This window comes from Sus scrofa, chromosome 13 (assembly GCF_000003025.6).
Source record: "Sus scrofa isolate TJ Tabasco breed Duroc chromosome 13, Sscrofa11.1, whole genome shotgun sequence".
In the NCBI taxonomy this organism is placed as follows: domain Eukaryota; kingdom Metazoa; phylum Chordata; class Mammalia; order Artiodactyla; family Suidae; genus Sus; species Sus scrofa.
The window spans coordinates 114,998,408-115,026,118 of NC_010455.5; the positions used below are offsets into that span (position 1 = coordinate 114,998,408).

The window sequence follows — 27,711 nt, forward strand, 5'->3', positions numbered from 1 at the left end:
ATGTGTGTGCCTTAAATTGTACAAATTTTTTCTAGAAAAAATTTAAGGGCCAAGAATAAAATTTCTATTATGAACTGGAATGCTTAACAATAAGAAATGGTCCTCAGAGTATAGTTTATAAATACACAAACTACAAGTATACAAACCTTAGAACCAATTTCTATCTTTAACAGAGAACTGCTTCTTTAAATTGTTCCCTATATAAAAACTGAATAACATAAAGTGATATCACTAAAGATTCAGTTTAAGAAACCAAAGCCCCTTTAGGGATCTCATTCAGAAAGGGGTGTAACACAGAAATTCAGTGCCTACAAATTATTGGAAGGAGTAGAGAAGACAAGGAGTGATCACTGGACTACCAGCTCCAGGGTCACACCACCCGTGGCTAGAAACCAGGGAGGATAGAGAGTATTGTTGCTGCTGCCTCTGCATCCATGAAGACAGTATCTTCCCCACTGGCACATGGAGTTTGGCTACAGTAAAGATATCCATCCAACATGCTGCAGCCACCTCAGCAGCAAAAAAACAGCCTCTGCCTCTCTTTTGTCTCCTAAATTTCATGAGCACAATTTGTTGATTGAATCTAAATCATACCCGGAAGCTTAATAGGAAGGGAACTTATGATATGTAGCGTTTAGCTTACCAGCCCCTGCAGTAAAGAGAACACAGAACACCATGGGAATGAATGGATACTGAGTCCTAATAGACAACTTCAAAATTGAAGTCCTTCAAAATTAATTAGGAAAAGACCCATTGAGGACAATTAAAAAAAAAAAAAAAAAAAAAAAACACTCAGAAGGCAGAAACCATGGAGAAAACCAAAAATCAGTGGTTACAGAGAGCAGGGTAGGGAGAAATAACAGGCAGAGTATGGAGGAGTTTTAGGACAATGAAAATACTCTGTATGGTGTTATAAAGAAGGGTATATGTATTTATACTTTTGTCCAAACCCTAAGATAAATAATGGACTTTGAATGATTTCAATCTGTCAATGCATGTTCATCCTTGGTTTAAAAAAAGTACCATTTTGAGGAGTGATGTTGATAATGGAGGAGGCTGTTCATATGTGGGGGCAGTAGGTATGTGGCAAGGAAGTCTCTGAGCCTTTCTCTCAATGTTGTTGTAAGCCTAAAACTTCTATAAAAATAAAGTCTTTTTAAAAAGACAGAAGAAAATGAAAACTACAAAATTAAAAAAAAAAAAAACCTCAAAGTCATGTTTCAGAACAGAATGTAATAGTATGATACATTTTTTAATCCTACTTTGAGGGGAAACCCCAAAATCCACTGCTTTTGGAACTCTTAGGAGTATTTCCTGTTTACTTATTTTGATTCAAATTAAGAGTACTCCTTAGCATGATAATTTCTAGGTCCAACCATGTTGCTGCAAATGTCGTTATTTCTTTCCTTTTAATGGCTGAGTAATATTTCATTGTGTATATGTACCACATCTTCTTTATCAACTCCATGCTAAGTGAAGTCAGTCAGACAATGTGACACCAACATCAAATGCTTTCACTGACATGTGGAATCTAAAAAAAGGGCACAATGAACTTCTCTGCAGAACAGATACTGACTCATAGACTTTGAAAAACTTATGGTTTCCAAATGAGACAGGTTGTGGGGTAGGGGGATCCACTGAGGGTTTGGGATGGAAATGCTGTAAAATTTGGTTGTGACGATTGCTGTACACCTACAAATGTAATAAAATTCATTGATTAAAAAAAAAAAACAAAATTAAAGGAGTACTCCTGGTAAAAAAAGGATGAAGGAAAGTATAAATTTCCTTTTGTGGTCAGCTTTGAATTTTGATATTTTTCTTATAGGAAAAGGAAAGAATTTAGTCTAGTGTTCTACCAACTTAAGAAAACAAATACACTACAATTTGGCTCATTCATTTATTTGTTCACTCAACAAGTAGTCATTGGTCAGCTTACCAGATACAAGGTTTTTTCAAATACATTACACAATTTTGCTTCCATCAAATTGACTTCTGTTTTACTATAAGAATATAATCCTTTACTGCAAGGATATGATCCATCAGTTACATGAAATAGGGTAATAGATATTTAAAGTATATCTTGTGTATTTTTTAGTCAAGGGCTTTGTAGAGACTCTTGAACATTAGTCAAAGTAAAGTAACTATGAAGAAATTCCATAAATGATGTACTAGATAGAAATTTGTAAGGAAGGAAAACCTTGGAAATCAGAAATATTAGAAAAAGTAAGATATGGCTAGAAACCATTGAAAAGTGCTTAAAATTTTGAAAGCTTGTGGTTAAGTGCATTTTAGGTCATGACTTCTTGAAAGCTATATGGGAAGATTGTTTTTCAATAAAAGATTCCTGGGAGTCTTCTATTCTTGATATATTAAGAGGCCTCAGTTATAAAGGAGAGAATGAGAGAGGAGGGGAAAAGACAGGGGGAAGGCAATTTATCCACAGATAGGGCAAACATATAAACTAGTTTCTTTGGAACAGTCTACTTTATACCTATACCTCTGTGTCACTATTAATGGTGCCCCTTTTGCTTTAGAAAGTGTTCCAGGAGTTCCTATCGTGGCACAGTGGTTAACAAATCCGACTAGGAACCAAGAGGTTGTGAGATCGGTCCCTGGCCTCTCTCAGTGGGTTAAGGATCCAGCGTTGTCATGAGCTGTGGTGTAGGTCACAGACACGGCTCGGATCCCATGTTGCTGTGGCTCTGGCATAGGCTGGCAGCTACAGGTCCGATTAGACCCCTGGCCTGGGAACCTCCATATGCCGCAGGTGCGGCCCTAGAAAAGACAAAAAGACAAAAAAAAATTTAAAAATAAAAAAAAAATAAAAGTGTTCCAATTTGAAAGATAAATTATATGGCCATTCTAATTGGTGAGAGGAGTAAAGAACTGGGATTGTAAATAACATTAAATTAGTGGCATATTTAATGGAAAATGCAGGAAATGAAAAATCTAAAGAGAAGAATTATAAAAATTGGGTCAGTTACCAGAAGAAAAGCATTATAGAACTACTGAACAGAAGGATAAAGTACAAGCCAATAGGCAAAGTCAGTTTGCAATCCTTCACTAAATAGCATTGGATTTTTATCTCCTCTCATCTTTATCAAATCAATTGGGACATGAATACACATAATTTATCATAAATCATTAGTCTGAAGGGATATCAGTAAGTCATGTTTTTCAATGCCTTTCAAATAGCCTTAGACTGAACTTTTCTAAGACAAAAGACCTAACTGCTGAAGAGCTATACAGATTTAGCATCCTTGAAATCACTTCTCTTTGGGCCTTCCTAAAACCTAGCATTTCTGCCTTATTTTCTATGGAAACACTTACTTTTCTATTCCCTTTCATAGTGTCTGCTTGTCTACCTGATATTTAAATGTTGGTAACCTTAAATGTATAAAAGATACTTTGGGGAACACTGGGTCAATTTGAATATAAATCAGATATTATGCTATATTAGTAAATTTTTGCCAGTTTTCTTATATATGATAATGGCATTGTGGTTATGCAGAACAATTATCTACTTTTAGGAGGTGTCTGCTGAAATATTAGGGGATAAAGAGTCATAATATCTACAGCCTATTTTGAAATAGTTTGGAGAGATATGTATGGATAAACATAAATATAAATATAACCATAGATACAGTGACAGGTAAATAGATGAACAAAATATGGCAAAATATTAACAATTGTTGAATATAGGTAGTAGGCATGTAGATGTTCATTGGACCAGGTAGCCTTGCTTAAATTTTTGTATGTTTGAAAATTTTATAGTAAAAAACAGAAAAAGTAACAGATGTGCAATGGGACCCTACTGTAAAGCACAGGGAAAGGTGTGTGTGATAGGGTCACTTTGCTATACAACAGAACTTGATGAACATTGTAAATCAACAATGCCTTAATAAGAAGAAGAAAAAAAAAAACAGAAAAAGAGTTTTTAAAAATTTTTTATATTGACCATATTTTTGCATCCCAAACCCTGTCCCATAATCCTCCCCAACCCCTGTCAACATTTTTTTTCTCATACTATTTCTAGGTGACTTCATCCATTCTTTAAATTAGACCCACCTGTAGCTCATTCTGCCAAGTAATCTCTGGCTCATACCTCACCACCAAACTCCTGTATAAACAAAATGGAATTAAGTATTCCACATACATATCTCAAGTTGGACAGATCTAAAACTGAAGTCCTGATTCCCACTGTCCAGTATCTCAACTCATCAAATACAGGGGTATTCTTCAACTAATTCTTGGACATCTTTTTACAGTCAAGAACTTAAATCAGAAATCTGGGTATCAGCCTTGATTCTCACACCTCCCTTTTCCTCCATTCACTCAATAAATTGTATCAATTTGACCTCCAAAATACCACTCAAGTCTTCAAATTTTTCCCCAGATTGTCACCACTACTCTGTTACAGCCTACGTACATAATTACACTTGCCTAGACTATAACAATAGCCTTATTGGTAATTATCTGTACTTCCTTTCTTTTCCTTTTATAATCCATGCTCTGCAAATCATACAAGCTCCTTTAAGAAAAGTACATCTCATCTTTAAATTTTCTCATTAAAATAAAACAACTTCCTGTCTTATTTACAACAGCACACATGTCCCTTATCAGGATCTTAAGGTCTGAACAGGTTCTGCCCCCAGGCCCCTCTTCCACTTCATCTCAAGCTTCTCTCTGCCCTTACTCACTGTTCTGCTCATCCCAGCTACCTTCCTGGGCTCAAAAATTGTTGAGTCAATGCCTCCTCAGAAGTTTTGTCCATACTCCATCTGCTCGGCACACATTTTATTTTTATTTATTTAACAAATCTTCAAATAGCACTTACTATGTGTGTGGCTGGGTTCTTTTTAAAAGAGCTTTAAGAACACTGACTCATTGAATACTCAATTCTATGAGGTAAGTTCTATTATTATCTTCCTTTTATAGATGAGGAAAAAAAGCATAATGAAGTAGAATGATTGAACAATTTGCTACAGATAATGCTTTAGACTGAATTGGGACCCTTCCATATTCATATGTTAAAGCCATAACTCCAAATATAATGGTATTTAGAAATGGGGCTTTGGGAGATAATTAGGTTAAGATGTGGTCATGAGGATGAGTCCTCATGGTAGTATTAGTGTCTTTAAAAAGCAGCCTGAGGTAGGGAGAGGGAAAAAGACAGAGAGTGACCATCCCCCCATCTTGTGAGGACACAGTGAGCAGGCAATAATCTGCAAGCCAAGAGTAATGCCCTCTATGGAAGCCAGATCACCCTGCACCCTGATCTGGGACTTCCCAGACTCCTTAACTATTACAAATAAATGTCTGTTGTTCAAGCCACCAAGTCTATGGTATTTCATTATAACAGACTGAGCAGACTAATAAATGATAGAACCAGGTTTTGAATCCAAACTATACTTTAAGCCACTGTACTATATCACCTTAGATTCCTTTCTTATACCTTCCCTTTGTATCCTAAAGATTAACCTTTTAGACATCTTCTCTGAGCACTCTTTCCACTTCATCTTAGCATTCTGCATTTCCTTCATTGTACTTTTCTCAAAGTATAATGCATATCTTTTCATGCTGCTGTTTGTTTACATTTTTGTTTACCTGCTCTATGGCAGGCCTGCTAGGTAATGGGTATACAATACTGCATAAGACAGACTTTGTTCCTAATCATATAGAGCTTGGAGTCTAGATTAATCTCCTCTTTGCAATTTTATTTCAACATCTGAATGATAAACATCAGTGAAGAATGAATATAAGATGAGGTGTTAAGACCAGATGAAATCAGGACAAACCAGAAGACAAGATGTAGATGAGTATAAGGCAAGGAAATAGAAGTGCTGACCTATGTGGGCCATGGTAAGGCTGAAGAGACAGGAGTGGGGAAGGCAGGAGAGATGCTAATAGAGATGATCTGATTTTTAAACAAAAAACAAAAGCAAAAAAACTTTTCTCTTTCCCTCAAAAGGGGGTTGTCATTAGGATCTGTACATTTCTGGCAGGCCCTGAGGCTGACCTCAGACAGAAAGAGCATGGTCTAATTGCTAAAAAAGTCGATCCCCAGCAAGCAGAATGAACCATGGTGGAAACTGAAATCTTGCCCCCATCTTTCATACATGACATCAGTATTCTGCAACACATTTGGCCATGAGGTACTTCCCTGATTTAAGTATGCCTGATAAATGGAATTAACCAAACAACCTAGATGTTCATTTTGGGAGCCAGTGATCAAACATTTCCAGTTAAAGATGGGATCTGTCATTTCTAAGAACATAGGAACTCAATTAAATGCAGCTCCAGCATACAATCTCAAGTTTGACCCCCTGACTACCCCACCTGAGGTGTGGACTCTTCAGATGATGTAAAAAAAGGAGGCATCACTTATGAAAACTTTGTAGCTTTCATATTTAGCCAGTGGTTCTCCTAGTCTGAGGAACCTCAAACCTTTGTGAGTACTTTCTACATGCCAAACACCATTCTATGCACTAAAGATGCAAAGATAAAAGTAGAATGTGGCTCTGCTGTTACAGATCTTATATTCTAATGAGAGAGTAAACAAGAAAAATAAATTAACCCATTAATTTAAAATTATTTCTGGAGACAGGATTAAGATGGTGGAGTAGAAGAACTGGAGCTCACCTTCTCCCATAAAAGCAATAAAATTACAACCAACTGCCAAACAACCTTCAACCAAATAGACTGCAAACTATCAAAAAAGATATCTTACTCCAGAAGCCAAAGAGGAGGCCACATCAAGGCAGTAAGAGGGGTGATATGTGATATAAGCAACCCCATACCCACTGAGAGTGCATCCCACAGACTGGAAAGTAACTGTATCACAGAGACTCACCTATAGGAGTGAGAGTTCTGAGCACCATGTCAAGTCCTCACATGGAAAATCTGGCATTGGGAGGAGCCCCTAGAGCATTTGGCATTTAAGGCCAGTGTGGCTTGTATGCAAAAGCTCCATAGGACTGGGGGAAACAGAGATCCCATTCTTGAAAGGTGCACACAGGCTTTCATGTGCACTGGGTCCTGGGGCAAAGCAAAGACTGCATAGGCATCTGGGTCGGACCTGACTATAGTTCTTGGAGGATCTCCTGGGATAATAAGGGATGAATATGGCTCATTGTGGGGGAAGGACACTAGAAGTAATGGTCTTGGGAATAATCATCAGCATGTGCTCCTATAGAGCTGGCCATTTTGGAAAAATCTAGCCCCACGCACTAGGGCTGAGAAGCCCCAGGCCAAACAATAATCCGAGTGGAATCACAACCCTACCCATCAGCAAACAGGCTGCCTAAAGACACCCCAAGGCACACAGCTGCATATAATCTCACCCAGAGACAAAGCCCCACCTACCAGAGGGATAAGAAGCAGCTCCACCTGCCAGTGGGCAGGCAGCAGTCCCTCCCAACAGCAAGCCTACAGCAAGCCCTTATGTCAGCTTCAGCCACAAGTGGGAGTGGACATCAGAAGAAATAGAGGTTACAGCTCTATTGTCTGCAAAAAAGGAGTCCACACCAAAAATATATACAAAATGAAAAAGCAGAGGATTATGACTTAGATAAGGGATTAGGAAAAAAAAAAAAAAAAAAACAAGAAAACATCTAAGTGATCTGGAGATTATCAACCTCCATGAAAAAGACTTTAGATGTATCATAGTAAAGATGGTTCAAGATCTTGGAAATAAACTTGAGGCAAAGACTGATAAATTTTAAGAAACATTAAGCAAAGTAATACAAGATTTAAGGATTAAGCAAGCAGAGATGCAAAATATAATAACTGAAGTTAAAAACATTAGAAGCAAAATAAATAAATAAATAAATAAAAACATTAGAAGCAAATAACAGCAGAATACAAGAGACAGAACAAATAAGTGAGGTAGAAGAAATCAAATTGACAAGTAGAATCAATCATTGACTAGTAGAAATCAATGATGTCAAATAGAAAAGAGAGAAAAAAGATTGAAAGGAAATAAAGTCTAAGAGAATTCTGGGACAATGTTAAATGCACCAACATCCATATTATAGGGGTGCCAGAATGAGAAGAGAGAGAGAAAGGGACAGAGATAATGTTTGAAGATGTAAGAGATGAAAACTTCCATAACATGGGAAAGGAACCACTCACTCAAATCCAGGAAGCACAACGGTTACCATATAAAATAAATCCAAGGAGGAACACCCTGAGACACATTAAGCAAACTGACCAAAATTAAAGACAAGAGAAAATATCGAAAAAATCTAGGGAAAAGAAACAAAAAACATAGTAAGGAATGCTAATAAGGTTATTGGCAGATTTTTTAGCAGAAACACTGCAGGACAGAAGGAAGTAGCACAATATACTTAAAGAAATGAAAGGAAAAAACCATCAACCAAGATTACTCTATCCAGCAAGGCTCTCATTCATATTTGAAGGAGAAATCAAAAGCATTACAGACAAGCAAAAGCTAAGAGAATTCAGCACCACTTAACCGCTTTACAACAAATACTAAAGGAACTTCTCTAAGTGGAAAAGAAAAGGTCACAACTAGAAACAAAAATATTACAAATGAAAAGGCTCACCAGTAAAGGCATAGTACATATGCCAGTAAAGGTAGGAAATCATCCATGCACAAATATGCTACCAAAATCAGAAATCATGAGGAGAGGAGGGTACAGATGCAAGACACTGGAGGTGCACTCGTAATTAAGAGACCAACACTTAAAACAATCTTGTATGTATACAGACTCCACATCAAAACTTCAGGGTAACTGAAAACCAAAAATAGACAATAGATACACACACAAATAAGAAAAGTCAATCCAAATACAACACTAAACATAGTCATTAAACGACAAGAGAAGAAGAGAAGAAAAAAGACCAATAAAAACAAATCCAAAACAGTTAATAAAATGGCAAGTTAATAAAATGGCAATAAGAACATACATATCAACAATTACCTTAAATGTAAATGGACTAGAGGCCCCAACCAAAGGACATAGACTGGCTGAATGAATACAAAAATAAGACCCATATATATGCTGTCTTCAAGAAACACACACAAATTGAAAGTAAGAGGATGGAAGAAAATATTCCATGTAAACAGGAATCAAAAGAAAGCTGGAGTATAAAGACTTCTGTCAGACAAAATAGATCTTAAATAATATTAAAAGAGAGAAAGAAGGACATCACATAATAATAAAAAGACCAATGTAAGAATACATAACAATTGTAAATATATATGCACCCAACATAGGATCACCACAATATATAAGGCAACTGCTAACAACCTTAAAAGGAGAAAATAATAATAACACAATAATAGTTGGGCTTTAACACCCCACTTACAGTGATGGACAGTCATCCAGACAAGGAATCAACAAGGAAACATAGCCCTTAAATGATGTATTAGAACAGATGGATTTAATAGATATTTATAGAACATTCCATCCAAAAGCAACAGAATACACATTCTTCTCAAGATCACATGGAACATTCTCTAAGATTGATCACATTCTGGGTGACAAATCAAGCCTCAGTAAATTTAAGAAAATTAAAATCATATCAAGCATCTTTTTTGACCACAATGCTATCTGACTAGAAATCAACAAGAAAAAAGTGCAAAAAACACAAACACATGGAGACTAAACAACACGCTACTAAACAACAAATGTATCACTGAAGAAATCAAGGAGGAAATTAAAAAATACCTAGAAATGACAACAAAGACACAACAATCCAACACCTATGGGATGAAAAAAAAGCAGTTCTAAGAGGGAAGTTTATAGCAATGTAAGCCTACCTCAGCAAATAAGAAAAAGCTCAAACAATCTAACTTTGCAACTAAAGCAACTAGAGAAAGAAGAACAAACAGAACCCAAAGTCAGCAGAGGGAAAGAAATCATAAAGATCAGAGCAGAAATAAATGAAATGGAAAAGAAGAAAACCATAGCAAAAATCAATGAAACAAAAAGCTGGTTCTTTGAAAAGATCAATAAAATTGATAAACTCTCAGCCAGACTCATCAAGAAAAAGAGAGAGAGGACTCAAATCAATAAAATTAGAAATGAAATAGGAGAAGTTACAAGGAACATCACAGAAATACAATTGACCATAAGAGACTACTATAAGCAACTATATGCCAACAAAATGGACAACCTAGAAGAAATGGACAAACTCTTTGAAAAATGCAATCTTCTAAGACTAAACCAAGACAAAATAATAAAGATGAATATACAAATCACAGTACTGACATTGAAACTGTGATTAAAAAACTTCCAACAAACAAAAGTCCAGGACCAGATGGCTTCACAGGTAAATTCTCTCAAACATTTAGAGAAGAGCTATCACCTATACTTCTGAAACTATTCCAAAAAAATTGCAGACAAAGGAACACTCCCAAACTCATTCTATGAAGCCACCATCATCCTGATACCAAAACCAGACAGAAACACCACAGACAAAAAAAAATCACAGGCCAATGTCACTGATGAACACAGATGTAAAACTCAACAAAATACTAGCAAATCAAATCCAACAATACATTAAAAGGATTATACATCATGATCAAGTGGGATTTGCAAGGAATGCAAGGATTTTTCAGTAACTGCAAATCAATCAGTGTGATACACCTCATTAACAAACTGAAGAATATAAACCATATGATCCTCTCAATAGATGCAGAAAAGGCCTTTGACAAAATCCAACACCCATTTCTAATAAAAAACCCTCCAGAAAGTGGGCTTAGAGGGAACCAACTTCAGCATAGTAAAGGCCATATTTGACAAACTCAGAGCTAATATCATTCTCAATGCTGAAAAGCTGAAAGAATTCCCACTAAGATCAGGAACAAGACAAGGACATCCAATCTCACCGCTACTATTCAACATAGTTTTGGAATTCCTAACCATGGCAATCAGAGAAGAAGAAAAAAATAAAAGGAATCCAAATTGGAAAGAAAGAAGTAAAACTATCACTATGTGCAGATGACATGATATTATACCTAGAAAATCCTAAAGATGCTACCAGAAAATTGTTAGAGCTCATCAATGAATTTGGTAAGGTTGCAGAATACAAAATTAATAAATAGAAATTGACTGCATTTCTATATGCTAAGAACAAAAGTGAAGAAAGAGAAATTAGGAAAACAATCCCCTTTACTATCACATCAAAAAGAATAAAATACTTAGAAATAAACCTACCTAAAGAGACAAAAGACCCATACTCTGAAAACTGTAAGATACTGATGAAAGAAATCAAAGAGAACACAAACAAATGGAAAGAACTACTATGCTCTTGGATTGGAAGAATCAATATTATCAAAATGACTATACTACCCAAAGCAATCTACAGATAAAATACAATCCCTATCAAATTACCAAGGACATTTTTCATAGAACTAGAACAAAATATTTTAAATTTTGTTTAGAGGCAACTAGAATAGCCAAAGCTGTCCTAAGAAAGAAAAATGGTGCTGGAAGAATCAGGCTCCCTGACTTCAGACTATACTACAAAGCTACAGTCATCAAAACCATATAGTACTGGCATAAAGACAGAAATATAGATCAGTGGAACAGGATAGAAAGCCCAGAATTAAACCCACACACCTACAGTCAACTAATCTATGAGAAAGGAGGCAAGAATATACAAGGGAGAAAAGACAGTCCCTTCAGTAAGTGGTGCTGGGAAAATTGGACAGCTACATGTAAAAGAATGAAATTAGAACACTTCTCAACACACAAAAATCAACTCAAAATGGATTAAAAACCTAAATGTAAAACCAGATACTATAAAACTCTTCAAGGAAAACATAGGCCAAACACTCTCTGACATAAACCACAGCAATATCATCTCAGATCCACTTCCTAGAGTAATGACAGTAAAAATAAAAATAAACAAATGGGACCTAATCAAACTTAAACGTTTCTGCACAGCAAAAGAAACCCTAAACAAAACCAAAAGAGCCCACAGAATGGGAGAAAATATTTGCAAATTAATAGACTGACAAGGGATTAATCTCCAGAATTTTTAAAAACCTCCTGCAGCTCAATACCAAAAAAAAAAAAAAAAAAAAAAAAAAAAAAACACATGAAAAGATGTTCAACATCATTACTTATTAGAGAAATGCAAATCAAAACTACAGTTAGGTAGCATCTTACACTGGCCAGAATGGCCATCATCAAAAACTCTACAAACAATAAATGCTGGAGAGGGTGTGGAGAAAAGGGAACCCTCATACACTTCTGGTAGGAATGTAAATTGGTGCAACCAGTGTGGAAAAGAGTATGGAGATTCCTCAGAAAAGTAAAAATATAATTACCATTTGATCCAGAAATCCAACTCCTGGGCATCTACCCAGAGAAAACCATGACTGGAAAAGATACATGTATTCCAATGTTCATTGCAGCACTATACACAATAGCCAAGACCTGGAAACAATCTAAATGTCCATCAACAGAGGAGTAGATAGAGAAGATGTGGTACATGTACACAATAGAATATTACTCAGCCATAAAAAGGGATGAAATAATGGCATTTGCAGGAACATGGATGGACCTAGAAATTACCACTAAGTGGAGTTAGTCAGACAGTGAGACACCAACATCATATGTTATCACTTATATGTGGAATCTAAAAAAAGGATACAATGAACTTCTTTATAGAACATACTGACTCACAGACTTTGAAAACTTATGGTTTCCAAAGGAGAGAGGTTGGGTGCTGGGGGAGGGGGGGTGGACTGAGGGTTTGGGATGGAAATGCTATAAAATTGGATTGTGATGATCATTGTACAACTATAAATACAATAAAATTGAGTTTAAAAATATTTCTGATAATAATAAGTGCTGTGAAGAAAATAAAACACAAGGTCATGTGATAACACAGTGATTTAGGTGTCCTGAGCACACAGATGCCCATCTAACTACATTTCCCAGACTCCCTTGCAACAAGTGTGGCCATGTGATTACGTCCTCACCAATGAAACAGGGAAGGAAATTAAGTGTGTCACTTTGAGTTCTAGACCTCCTCCATGCTCCCTTTCATCTTCTCATTGGCTAGAAACTGAAAGCAGCAACAACCCAGTTTTAATTATTTAGATGATGACAATACTTTGGGCATAACAGACAGAACAAGATGAGAGGATCCTGGATACACCAATGACCTCATGAAGTGGTGTTTTCTCATAACCTGGACCAAACACATCAATACTGCTTTGTGGAAAAATAAACAAATACCATCACATATCCTTTTGTAAACAGCAGTTTAACTTCCCCAAACTAGGCAGTGGGGGCTTGGGACAGAAATATTAATAAGGATAAGCACAGGAGATGGCATTTAGGAGACAAAGCCTGCATATTGGGAAAGAGTTAACCATGTGAATACGCAAGAGTGAAGAAGAGCCGGCGCTAATAACATGCCAGAGAGAGGCTGGCAAATGCCTATACAGGATCTTAGTAACATCAATTCCTACATTAACACTGAAACCACAGGTGCTAGTACACCTTTGGCAGATGGCCAGCAGCTAGGTCATGGAGAGCTTGAAAGGTTAAAAGTGAAGAACATAAAGTAAGCCCAGACCTAGGCCAGCGCTAAGGCAAGAACCAGAATTTGATGACCTCCGCATCTTCTAGAAGTATCTAGCATCTACAAGTCAAAAGGTCAAAAGCAAGTGGACAACTAATGTTTACACAAAGAGAGGTATCAGGAGACGTGGCAAGCAACTGGAAAGACATCGAATGTTAAACCAGGAATTCTTAGTAATTTTCTCATTCAATATAAGTTTTTTTCTTAATTAAGATACTGCTATTTCAGTGTATGTGATGGTTTCTACAAGAATTATGTACCTAAACCTTTTCTTGTTCCCCAGAGTGATGATGTATTGCTGTATTTTTGCCTTAACCCATGTTGGGAACCATTTCTTCATAGTTTTGTTGTTCAAGTAACATCTATTGACTTCACATAGTGGTTTATATGTGCCTGAGATTTCAAGCAGATCCACAAAAATAAGTGCAGAAAGCTAGGAGAAGGGAAAGAGCATTTTATTACTAAAAGAGAATGTTGGCTTTTAGTGATTTTTTTCAAGCACCCTTAAGACATATGAAAATCAGTTTGTGGAAAGTTCTGAGACCTTTAGAGAATGATGGACAAAGACATAAATGCAGAGGCCTATGAGAATAATTAAGAACCAAGTGATCCAGAGGCACAAGGGGGAAGAAGAGCGCAAACAGAAAGCCACATCAGGGATGCCACAAGATGAAAAAGTCCATACCAAAGTCTAATTTTATGTTTCACTTTGGGGCATAAGACTAGGATGACTGATACAAAACATACAGGCAAAAATATGTAGAACCCCTAGGTAGGTATGTATAACAAAGAAAGAGCTTGCCAAATCAACTCATTTCTTTTCAGTCTACATTCAGTGAAGGTGGAGAAAATCCTTGTTAATCACAGCACCATTTTGCAGGCAAAAGCCTAAACTTTGGAGTTCCCATCTTGGCTCAGTGGTTAACGAATCCGACTAGGAACCATGAGGTTGTGGGTTCAATCCCTGACCTTGTTCAGTGGGTTGGGGATCCAGCATTGCCATGAGCTGTTGTGTCAGTTGCAGATGCGGCTCGGATCCCCCGTTGCTGTGGCTCTGGCATAGGCCAGCGGCTACAGCTCCAATTCGACCCCTGGCCTGGGAACCTCCATATGCCGTGGGATTGTCCCAAGAAATGGCAAAAAGACAAAAAAAAAAAAAAAAAAAAAGCCTGAACTTTACACTTAACGTTCCCCATCTGTCATTCAGGATGGCAAACATTCTTGCTCCATAATCATTTTTCCTCTTCTATCAGAGTGGGAAAAAATATTGTCTCTAGGTACTCAAGAGAGTTTTACAAAATGCTAAGAGATCTAACTGGAAGTGAAGTGACTGTTGTTCTGCCTGTCGCCACGGAAGCTCCAGGTCTAGGGGACGCAGTGTCTGCTCCTTCCCTTCAGCCCATCTGGAAAATGCAACTGAAGACAGAGGTGGAGGAAACTGCTCTGTAGCTTTCTTTCCTCCAGCAGAGTAGAAGGGGCACTGCCGCAAAGCACCATTACCTCCTACTGCACTGTCATCTCCCTCCTCTAAAGAAAATCTTTCAAATCTTCCCCATTCCCCACAGAATTTAAAAACTTCAGCACATGGTTTAGAAAACCCTGCCTGCCCACCCTTTCAACCACATCCTTCCACAACCTCGCTTCACATCCTTGAGTTCTGGTCATATGGATCTACTCAGAAATCCTCAGAAAGCAATACATTGAAGGTACCCTTTCTTCCCTTTCCCATGCACCTTGGGTCATCCCATCAAATTCTCCTGCTCCTCCAGCAGCTCTCAACCTAAGGCCCACTTCCTCTGAGAAGTAGCTCCCCATGGGGCCCAATCCCGGGGAGTTTCACTCTCGTTGTCACCCCTGCCATGACACACCACTCAGTCGAATCAGAACCACCTCTTAATTGTCTGCACCCTCTCCAGCACCCTGAGGGCAGGTTGCCTCTAATGTCCCAGTAACCCATCAGCATCCAGCTCCATATTTGGTAACCAGAAGGCAAAAAATAAGTACATGTTCAAAGAACATGTTTAATTTTTTAAAAAGTCAGAGATTATTTATTAATACCAAGGAATAAACTTAAGCTTCTCAAATCAAACTCCTAAGCGCTATCTCTCTGGTATGCCCAGATTTGGTGACTCTTGAGTCATATCTCCCTTCTCCTTGCTTATTTTTACACTACTTTTTAAAAGGCAACCCTCTGGACCCTGGAGAATAAAATTTAAATTCTTTTGTTTATGCAACTCTGGTTTAATCATTCACTTGATACAAACTTAAATAGCAAACATGAAGGCAAAAACTGTCTAAGATATTTTCTGAGATGATCATAAGAGGGTTACAAAAACACCTTTATATAACTCTGCTCAAGAGGAAGTAGACATTTTTTTTCAAAAAGTCTTTTGACTCATAAAGTGTTAGCTCTGCTTTTAAATTAATTCCAGCAATTGACACAAAGATGTAAGGTTAAGTAACCAAGATACCAAAGGGCATGTGTTGAGCATATTTCTTTTAGGTAAACTTGGCCCAATCCACTTATAAATCCATTTTCTATCACATCCTTGGAGAAGCTGATAGAAGAGGCCTCCAGCTAAGTCAAGACAGATGAGGAGCCACCATGACAATTGCCATCTTACACGCTTCCTCAGGACATTTCTGTGACTTATTCAGGTCCTTTCCTTTTATTGTAAAAAGTGATTCATTTTTAAATGGAAGAAACAAGCATAAAATGAGAGAGCTGGTTAGCAGTTTCACTAAACTCAAGATGTGCTACTTTAAAAGAATGATCTTTACATAGGAGACCACTGTCCTCACTCCTCCTTCTGGCCAGTCATGAAGCACTCAAGACGCTCCTCCCTGCCCGAGCCTCTGAGGATCCTCCAAAACGAGGAATGTCCTGGTTCTTGATATGTTCCAAGAGACTCATGCATATTCTTAAAAATAATAATCAGTAGATGATGAGAACTATAAAAGAGGATTATGACTTTACTCTTTATCTACAGATGATATTTTGGCTTTCAATAATATACTGCTTTGCATTTTGCCAACATTAATTTATATAGACATATATTCCCTTCCTACTGAGATCAAGTATCTAAATAGCAAGGAATTTGTACTGCTTTTATATCATGCACTGCATTGTGTGTTTAAATTTACCATGACTCAAAGTAATAAATGCATTTTTGCATTAATTCAATGACATATATATATCTATATACTTATATATACACCTACAAAAAATGTTTCACAAAAATATACCTACCATTGTGACATCAATATATCCTAATGTTTTCTATTTTATAATATTCTATCCTAGTTCATTTAATTAAACACACACACACATATGCTAGTTATAATTTTCTAATGAGCCTGTGGTTTTGATAAAACTACTTCGAAAAATTTTTTTAAAGATCTGCAAAGTATTAACAAAATATGTGCATTGATATTTAATAAAGTATACCTGGTAACTATTGTACAGCATGGCTGAAGGTAATACAGCACAAAGATTGGGATTTAGTGTCTATAATAAGGCACATCTGAATTTAAATTCAGGCTCCACCAAATCATTGGTTATGTAATCATAAACAAGTTATTCAACCTCTTTGAGCATCAATATCCTTATGCAGAAAATGGTGAAAATAAAATTCCTACCTATTGGGAAAGCAGAAGAGATCATGCATGTTAAATTATTTACTATAGCACAAAGCATATAATAAATACTTAGAAAATATTAAAGTCTTAAAAAAGTTATCCAGGAAGTTCCCACTATGGCTCAGTGGTAACGAACCCAACTAGTACCCATAAGGACTTGAGTTCAATCCCTGGCCTTGCTCAGTAGGTTAAAGATCTGTCATTGGCATGAGCTGTGGTGTAGGCCAGCAGCTACAGCTCCAATTTGACCCTTAGCTTGAGAATTTCCATATACTGCGAGTGCAGCCCCAAAAAGAACAACAATGACAACAAACTATCCAAAGACACAAGAATTAAGAGAAAAATTAAAAATGATTTGGCTTTGGCCAACTTCAGCAAGACATTGGGGGATAAAGGAGGAGGGCAGCTTTAAGTAGAGATTTCACAATCTAAGTAAATATATTTCACAAACTATCTAAGCAAACAGTTCTTGGGCTAGGGAGCTATCAGAGTGAGGCTCTGACGCAGGCAGTTCGCTATGGAGTTGCAGAAGAGCATACCATCCCATTTATTTACTGTGGCTTAAAAATGGTCCAAAAAAAGAGAAGATGGGAAATAATAGGACTGATAATCTTTTAAAGGTTCCTCCAAGTCTTATGATCCTACACACATGCAGTTTGACAAATGAATCAAGAATAGATACCCAGTACAACATGCCTCCCAATACTGCACCCAGATAGCTGATCCAAGTCCTGACACCTGAAAGCTGACTGTTGGGTTAATTTGAGTAGCAGTGGCCTTTGGATCTGGACTATACTAACTGTCTACTCTGCTATGTGTGGTACCTTGGCTGCATAGGCTCATCTAAAACATGATATAAAGCAGTCTCTCTGCAATGCCCCCTTGTTTGGGGATCAGAGCATTCTAAAACTCTTAGGCAAAGTGAATTTAAAAGGTTCACTCTTAAACTTTCCTAAAGAAGCTAGACTATTCATCTTACTTCATTATTTCCCACGTAAAAGAACCCTATTAACCCCAGAATCAGTTGATGGAAATACAAGGTCCACAGGACTAAAACACTTGGTTTCTGAAGGGCATTTTTTAATCTCAAGAGGCTAAGTCAACTTAATAATCCTGTGTCCTCAAAGCAGAAGGGGGTTCAGATGGGGTACAGTTGAAGGTTGCATCCCCCAAATCCTAAGGCAGGTAAATGATGAAGGGCTACAGCTCACTCCCTGAATACACATAGCAACTTTGTCCTGGAACTGGTTACAGAGAAGCACTGATGAGGATGATTCCAGTGCAGTGCAACCCACTTACCCATAAGACTTTGATATGTGGGCATTGGCCCTTTGGACCTGCCACCGAGAATGAAGAATAAATAAATGAATGTAAAGAATACAGTTCCACTACATTCACTGAGTTAAACAGGCAAATGGCAGGGATTCGACACAGAGCCATATGATGCACAAGTAATCAGAGACAGAGACTATATGTGTCCATTCAGCTGGAAACAGATTCTGGCTGCTACTTAAAATACCAGCAGTATGTCTACCATGTCACTGATACTTTTTTCAAAATGCTCAGGCAACCAGACAAATCACTCTGTGGCTTCCCCCTGCTACTTGTGGATTGACAGTGTTTATAAACAGCTGTGTTAACATCCTCAGAATCCAAGGAAACATTCTTATTGTACCGAAGAGCTTTTATAGTTCACACATCTAGCAATGGACAGGCAGAGTCTTCTTGTTCAGATGGCTATGTTTCTAGCATCTGGGTTATGACAAAAGCCAGTAATTCCTTTTGTGTAGCCAGTGGTAGCAAGTGGCAGTAAGTCTAACCCGGCCATAATACAAAGGATCTCCAAACAGATTTTAACTTCCCCCATTTTGGTTTTTGCAACAGTAGAACACACATTTATATCTCAAGACCTTTTACTGTCTGAGCCCTGACTGCCCTTCCACTGACCCACTTCCTCACCCAGCACTTGACTTCAAGCACCCACTGAACCAGTAACTGCCCTGAATGAACTGTGTTCTGCAGTGTCTTTGAGCCTAAGCATAAGCCATTGAATGCTTTTTTAGAAGGTCATAAGCTTTTATCCACCTGAAGAACTCTCACCTCAATCCATCAACTTTATAATTACCTAGTCTTACCCTCCTCCCTCAGGCAGAATTTACAGATTTTTAAATCACATTCTAGACTGCAAGGGTCCTGAAGACAAGGAAGAGATTGGCATCTCCTTTGTAGCAGCATGTAGCAAAGGACTGTCAGACAAAGAATTTTTAGAGAAGTGTTATTATCTCTTCTTACCAAAAACACAGTAGGGAAAGTGCAGATTTTACTAGAAGGAGTGTGAAGGTAGAGGAATATCTATTTTTACTGAACACCAAGGGAATCTCAGGAAAGCTGAGATTTTCCTTTCTTGAGCTGCAGTTGCATTATGTTTGCAAGTGGCCATGATCAGGCAACATAAGAACATTATTCTTTCTAATATAGGAGTTTCAGATTATGGCCCAAGAAGGGCTTCCACAGATTTCTTTCTGTTTCCCTTCTGGATCTGCAGACAAACACATAATTTATAACATATTCTTAGAGACTCTCAAAGCTCAAAAAAGATTACAGACCTCTATCCAAATGTTGTTATTTCTTAACATTTGGACATGCCAGGAAATTATTCCATCATGTTGATGATATTTAAATAAGAGAATCAAAGTGATAGGTGAAAAGTATAAAAACCACTTTAAGAATAAAAAAAATTTAAATAAAAATGATTTTAAAACCACTTTACTCAACATAAAGTCACATTCCTTCTGTACTTACACCCAGTTTTCCTCATAAAAACTAAAATATATAAGTCAGTAAGCGTTGGTTGAATGCTTGCTATGAGTTCAACAATGTCACACCTGCTCTTGGGAAGCTTACATTCAGAGAAGTTAACGCAAAAGTGTTCCAGGAAGTAGACCCTTTCCAGGGCTTGAGAGTGAGCTCTTAAATAACACTCAGAAATGAACTGCCCGAGGAGACACACTTGCTGAAAAGGCAAAAGGCTTTATTATGACGGGGCACCCAAGTGGAGAGCAGCAGGCTAAGGGAAGCCGGGAGGACTGCTCTGCTACATGGCTCACAGTCTCTGGTTGTATGGTTGTCTCTGGCCAGTCATCTTGCTTGGCCCATACTTGATCTGGCCCAGTTCTTAGTGGCTAGCACATCTCTCAGCCAAGATGGATTCCAGTGCCAAGGATCCTGGGAGGTTGGTTGTCTCCTCCCTCCTATTGACCCCTCCCAAATTCTCCTGGTCAGTCTTCAGGGCAGCACCATGCTCTTTATCAGGCCTTGTGTTGTGAGACAACTCATGCAAGCAGCTACTGTCGTGCTTGACCAAGGTGGGCAGTTTTGGTTGTGATTCCCTAACAAAAGGAACTATTTTAAAAATAGGAAACCAGAGAATCCACAATATTTGCCCAATGTGGTGACTCACATCATGAATAAGGAGCCATACATGGAGCTGGCTGTGGTCAGGGATGTTTCCTCAGAAGACCTTGGGAAGAATGCCTTATCCTCAGAGGGTCCTGAGGACATGAAGGGTTTCAACAAGAAGGCACTGTGATAAACGGATTGTGTTCAAATTAGGAGGTCTCAGTTTTAGTCATACATTGCCTCTTACTAGCCATGTGACTCTGGGCCACTCAATTATTTCTATTTCAGAGTTTCCCCACTGGTCCCATAAAGATACTATGTCTGCCAGACTCATTCAGGATAAAGTGGGTGAAGACATTTTATAAATTATAAATCACTCTACCATCAGATATGAAAACACTATCGAAAGTGGTAGAGTCAAGGACACATAGGAGCTCCCATCGTGGCTCAAGAGGTTAAGAACCTAACATAGTATCAGTGAGGATGTGGGTTTGATACCTGGCCTCACTCAGTGGATTAAGGATCTGGCATTGCCACAAGCTGCGGCATAGGTCACAGATGCAGCTTGGATCTGGTGTCATTGTGGTAGTGGTATAGGCTGGCAGCTGCAGTTCTGATTCAACTCCTAGCCCAGGAATTTCCATATGCCGCAGGGGCAGCCCTAAAAAGAAAGGAAAAAAAAAAAAAAGACACAGGATACAAAGTAGTCTGTGGCATAATACATTACTCTGCTCAGCCTGTTTTGTTTTCTTGGCTCTCAGCAATCCAATTCAAGATCCTTTATGTTCATTTAATAACATTTCTTGTCACACTTCTCATACATAAAGTTGTATATGCAGCCAGCCCAAGAACTGCAGACTGGCTACTAGCATTATTTTCAGAAAGGGCAAATCAAAAAATGGTAACTTCATTCCAGCCAAAGTAGGTAGGCTCTCTCACTAAGGACTCTCCTGGAGGTGGAGCAGTTCAGCATTCACATTATTTTTTCTTGCAAAGCCTTTCCCCTGAGGCCGCCTCTGCGACTTGTCCATAGTACACAATTCAGAATCACCCAACCACTTAGGACATTGGAATCTGGAGGCAGTAGCAAATGCATTTCATATTCAAGAGGAGAAACATTAGTGAGCGCAACATTTAATATGCTCTATACCTCTAGGATCCAGGGTTTAGACTTTCCATTTCAGCTTCACTGGTCAGACTGCAATCTGAACAAGGGTACGCAGTGATGCAGTGTGTGGGGCCCTCATCCGTGCCAAGCAGCAGTTTTATCACCAGGAAGGAAGCATTAAGTGAACCCCAGGGATGGCATGTGTATTGTATTTAGAGGAAGGGGTGAAAATCCATCACCACTGTGTAATTTAAAAGGTTTTCATGCTGTTCGCAGGAAGCTATAAGCTGAGATTCCTTTGTCCCAGTTAAAGAGAAGATGGTTCTAGTAAAGAAAGATGGATTTAAAACAGTGGTTACCCACGGAGTGAACTTAAGTGATAAAGGAAGACAGATAGGATAATGGACATTGCCCAGCATGTTAGAGGAGTCACACATTATTTTGAATTTGCAGAAGAGTACACTTGGGGAATTCTGAGCTAGACACCCATTCAAATGAATCTTTTTATTGCCTTTGATTACACAAACTTTTAGTCCCTCCTTGTCAATTCCCAGTTGTTTCCTATTAGAGGAGAATTACAATAAGTCTTTATACCAGGAAACCTTCTACTTGAGGGGAGAAAAAGGACAAACAGAACAGGGTGGATGATAAGAAGAGGAGATATGAGTCAAGATTTCATTATGCAAGTTAGCTCTGCACTCCTGTGCCAGGAATAAATAAACAACAATGGCCCCAGACACTCCTCACATACAAACAATTGCAACTCTACTCAACCCTACAGTCTTCTTGCATGATTTACCCTGTGTTCCCTGAATTTCTTCAATTCCCTGCTGCTGGGCCTTCATCTCACCTGCGCCTTTTTTTGTTTTTTTGGTTTTTTGTTTTTGGTTTTTTATGGCCACACCCACATGGAGGTTCCCAGGATAGGGGTTGAATCGGAGCTGTAGCCACTGGTCACAGTCACAGCCACAGCCACAGCAACGCAGAATCCAAGCCGAGACTGCAACCTACACTAGAGCTCACAGCCGTGCCAGATCCTTAACCAACTGAGTGAGGCCAGGGATTGAACCCACATCCTCATGGCTGCTAGTTGGGTTCATTAACCCCTGAGCCACAAAGGGAATTCCTCAGCTGTGCCTTCTATCTGTCACATCCTCCTGTCACAACAGCGCCTGCTGACATCTTCTCCTTCTCGTCCAAGCGAAAGAGAACCCAAGTGCTACATTCTCAGAGCTTTCTCCTACGCTGCCACTTGGGATCCACCTCTCAAGGAAACTGCTCTTTAACTAGAGTGAGCACAGTGTGTGTATGCTGGTGTCATTTGTGGAAATGTTAAGGTGCCCCCCACCAAAGTATAGGCTCTGAGGGCAGATACCATGCCTTACCCATCCCAAGTGCCCAGCAGTTGGTGTCTTTTGGAGGATAGTGTGCATTGCTATGCTGAAATGCAAATCATACATATGGAGGCAGCACACAGTTTGGAACCCTGAGATCTTGACCAACCCATGCACAAGAATAGCTTGCAACTCTTGACACCTCTTCTGACTTTTCCAGGAAGGGAGGGTACTCTCCAAGCTCCCACCTAATCTCTGCCCCCACAGCTACATCTTTTTAGTTGGAGATATTTAAATTCAGTCTCGTGGATTTCCTGCAGTGGTACAGTGGGTTAAGGATCAGGCATTGTCTCTATAAGGGCTAGAGTTGCTGCAGAGGCACAGATTCAATTCCCAGCCCAGCGGGTTAAAGATTTGGCATTACCACAACTGTGGCATAGGTCATAGCTGCAGCTCAGATTTGACCCCTGGCTTAGGAACTTCCTTGTGCCCTAATTGCGGCCATAAACATAAATAAGTCAATAAATTCAATATGTGAATTTGTCAATTCATTCTTTTTGAGGATTGCCTAACTTAAAAATATCACATGTTTAACTGACACTTACACTAGTCTTTAATTTGTGATTGTGGGGATGTCTACAACCTTTAAAATTTGACCAAAAATCTTAGTTACTTAAATATTTATAAATAAAATTAATTTGGTGCATAATTTGCTGCAAAAATTTTACACATGTTAAATTATCCTCATAAGAACCCTACATGGTAATACTATTGTTCCCACTTTAACGATAATGCAAACTGAGGTCCAGAGAGTTTACATAACTTGAGGAAGTTCTACCCACTCATAAGCAGTGGAGCCAGCCTTTGAACCTCAGATACATGATTTCAGAGTCTATGCTTTTAATAATGGTACAGATGGAGGAGTCAAGTTTTCTGAAACTCAGCAATACACAAAAAACTAATTTATTTGAAACTGTGTATGATGTTGAAGCTGAAGTCAGCACCTGAGAGGTGGTAGATCCTGCTTTTTGGAGAACACGCAGACAAGGCTTAATAGATATTGATTCAGTTTCCAATTATTTCCAATTATTTATAAGATTGAGGGGGGCAGTTAATGATGAGAATGATGTTTGTGTACTTCGATACCAACATGTATTTCTAAATAAAAACATGTATTTCTAAATAAAAACAAAACTCTAATTATACCAAAGAAACACATAAAAACGTTTTTCTAACACTCAGAAATCAGCTGAATTAAAGTTCGAAATATTCCCAGAATTTTTGCTCCTTGAAAAATATACATTTTCCTAGAAAGATAGTGAATTCTCCTCAAGAATGATGTAGCATCAATTGGAATGGGTACACCAAAATGTCAGGAAAAGTAGTACCCCGTGTGCAATCTTTTGACCCCTCCCGACCCAATTATGGGTCTTGGGACTTGCCGCTTCCGCAACAAGAGATGGGTCCTCACAGCCTTGCTGCACTTGTCATCTTGTGTGGGAAGACCTTTCCCTGTGCTCCTTTGTTCTGCGTAAGCGCGCACATCATATGGCACATGGCCAACCCTGCGGTTTTATCGGTCCCCTTCAGGAGGGGGCAGGTCCTTCCGCAGAAGCGCAAAGGCGGTCCATGCAGGTCCATGCCCTGCAGTGGTTGCCCTCTTGGCTGTGCGAACCCAAAGCACTAAAGCAGATTTTGCTCTGTCTCTTCTCTCAAGAATGAAAAAATATGCTACCCAGTGCTTGACTGCAGTGTGTTTTCTGATAACAGAATGCAGTGGGCAGGAGTATTTAGACTTCTATTCCCAATAACAGAAACCGAAGCCAATTACCTTATACTCCTGCTTCCTGGGACCCATCTGCACAGATTTCCCATGTTGTTGCTTCTAAGAGGCCTGCCCCTCACCCACCCGCAGGCCCCTTCCCAGACCTTTCCCTCATTAAATCCTCTTTGTTCCTCAAAACTCCTTTCAAACACTTTCTCCTGAGATGCACCTCCTCAGAACTCCTGCAGAACCAGGTTCACACCTCAGTCACAGCAACCAGCATGTCCAGGTAGAATAACCCATGGACTTACAGCTTGTCTCTCTTGACTATGTGTCAGAGGAGCAGATTCCATGTCTCATTCAATATGGGGCTGCCATACTGTAGGCATTTTTTTCCTTCATCCAACACATATGTGTTGAGTGTCTAATGTCCTGTGGGCTTTACACTAGGCTGGGTTTATGATGGTGAATAAAGCCACTCATGATCCCCATCTTCATGGAGCTTGTAAATGAGCAGGAAAAACACACATGAACCAAATAATCACAGCAAAGTAAGCCAGTGTCCAAATATAACTAGGATAAGTGTTCCTCTTGTGGCTCAGCAGAAACAAACCAGACTAGCATCCCTGAAGATGTGGGTTTGATCCCTGGTCTCACTCAGCAGGTTTGGAATCCAGCATTGCTGTGAGCTCTGATGTAGGCTGCAATCACAGATCGGATCTGGTGTTGCTGTGGCTGTGACATAGGCCAGCAGCTGCAGCTCTGATTCAACCCCTAGCCTAGGAGCTTCCATATGCCACAGGAGCATCCCTAAAAAGACAAAAAAAAAAAAAATACAACTAGTATGACCATAATAATGAGTAGTACTCAGGACACATAATAGAGAAAACTGAAATCAAATCAGTTCAATGGAGGTAGACCCTCCTCAAGAGAATACATGTGACAGCAGTGAACTCAGCAATGAGGTCCTTAACCTAACACAATTTTTTCTCTCTCAGGGGTACTTTCCACCCACACTTTCCAGTGACTGCTCTTACAGAGGCCTCCCTGAAGCTGTTCTTGTCAACAAGGGGACTGGAATAGGCAGTGGGATTTTTTACATCATAAATGAAGCATTAGCTATAGTCTAGGTGAAGTATTTGTAACTTGCACCCTCATCCACTGGTTCATCACCCCCTCTGGACCTTCTAGGGCACAGCTGTGCTTCTCAGAGATTTCTTTCTTTTAAAAAATGGAAATGATTTAGGAGTTCCCACTATGGCTCAGTGGTAGCGAACCCAAGTAACATCCATGATGATGCGGGTTCGATCTCTGGCCTTGCTCAGTGGGTTAAGGATCTAGTGTTGCTGTGAGCTGTGGTGTAGGTTGCAGATCACTTGGATCCTACATTGCTGTGGCTGTGGCACAGGCTGACAACTGTAGCTCTGATTTGATCCCTGGCCTGGGAACTGCCATATGCCATGGGTTGCAGCACTAAAAAGACAAAAAAAGATAGAAATGATTATTTCTTCATGCATACCCTGCCTATTATAAACACAATATATGCCAATTGACTTGGGAAATACAGAAGAACAAAGAAGAAAATAAAAACAATCTGTAATTTCTCCAATGCCAAAAAAAAAAAAGGGGGGAAAAACAAAAACAAACCAAAAAACTATCATTTGGAGAAAAGTTAATAGTCCTAGTTAAGATCTTAGGCCAAATAGTTAAACAAGAATTTTGATCTTTATCCTAAAAGTCCTGGGAAATCAAATAATCAGATTTATGTTTCAAGGTGATTTGTTGGCTGCTGTCTGGACCGAGAATAAATGGATAAGTGAAAAGACAGTATACTTGGGTGCAGAAAGATAAATTAGGAGTTGAAATTTCAGTTCCAATTCCAAAAATTAAGAGTCTATAGGAAGATTACTAATAAGGCTAACACCTGAGTTCCTCCCACATGCAGATGAATGATAATAGTACCTGTGTCGGGGCCAGTATGTATAAATCCCTTAGCACGATATCCAGCATATAAAAAGAAATCTTTGATAAATGCCTAGCCATTCTTAATATTTACTATGGTACCTTGCATTTTTGTAATAAAATTGAGATCAGATACAATTTTATAGTCCACTCTTTTTAACATTATCATAATTATTTTCCTATATCATTAAAAATTCCTGGAAAGCATCATTTGTAATGGTTGCATAATAGTCCATCCTATAGATATTCTATACATTATATCATTTCCTTACTGTTGATATTCAAATTATTTCCAATCTATAATTATAATAATGTGATAATGAACATCACCAAATTTTTTTCTACATTTTTAGTTAATATTTAGATGTATCTTAAGAGGTATAATCACAGAGACTAACAATATGAAAATTTTGAGCTTCTTAGTATATATTACCAAATTGCTATCCACAAAGGTGGTGTGTATAACATTTCTACCAGCAAGGTTCACATTTATACCAACATGAAAGTATTTTATTGTCTAACCCTATCAAGAAATAGCTTTTTGAAGCAACTTGCCAGGTGAGCCATCTGAAGGAAATTAGGATATGGTTGAGCACTTACTAAGTGCCACACTTGAAACATCATGTCAATTATAGCCCCATGATAGCCTTATGAGATGGTTAGCATTGGCCTATTTTGTACAGAGAAGGCTGAGATAAATTAGGAAAGCAGGTTAATGTCACACCCAGCACCACAACCCTGACAGCGTACTGCCCTCCTCCCACTGGGTTCTAAATGCGTTGAGATGTGTTCCCATGCTTTCTGAGAGTGACTTCCCAATACCCAAACTCTCCATAGGGAATATGACTATACATACAAATTACTCTTTATAGCTTACCCTGAAATAAGAACAAGTAAAAAATACATATGTTTTGATAAGTTCAATATGGAAAATT

At 38.5% G+C, this 27,711-nt stretch overlaps 1 long non-coding RNA gene across 2 annotated transcripts in view; it reads right to left on the bottom strand.

Annotated features, from left to right (window-relative positions):
• The window catches only part of LOC106505747, a 616,219-nt gene that overhangs the window by 333,196 nt on the left and 255,312 nt on the right, over positions 1-27,711 (bottom strand). The window lies entirely within an intron of this gene.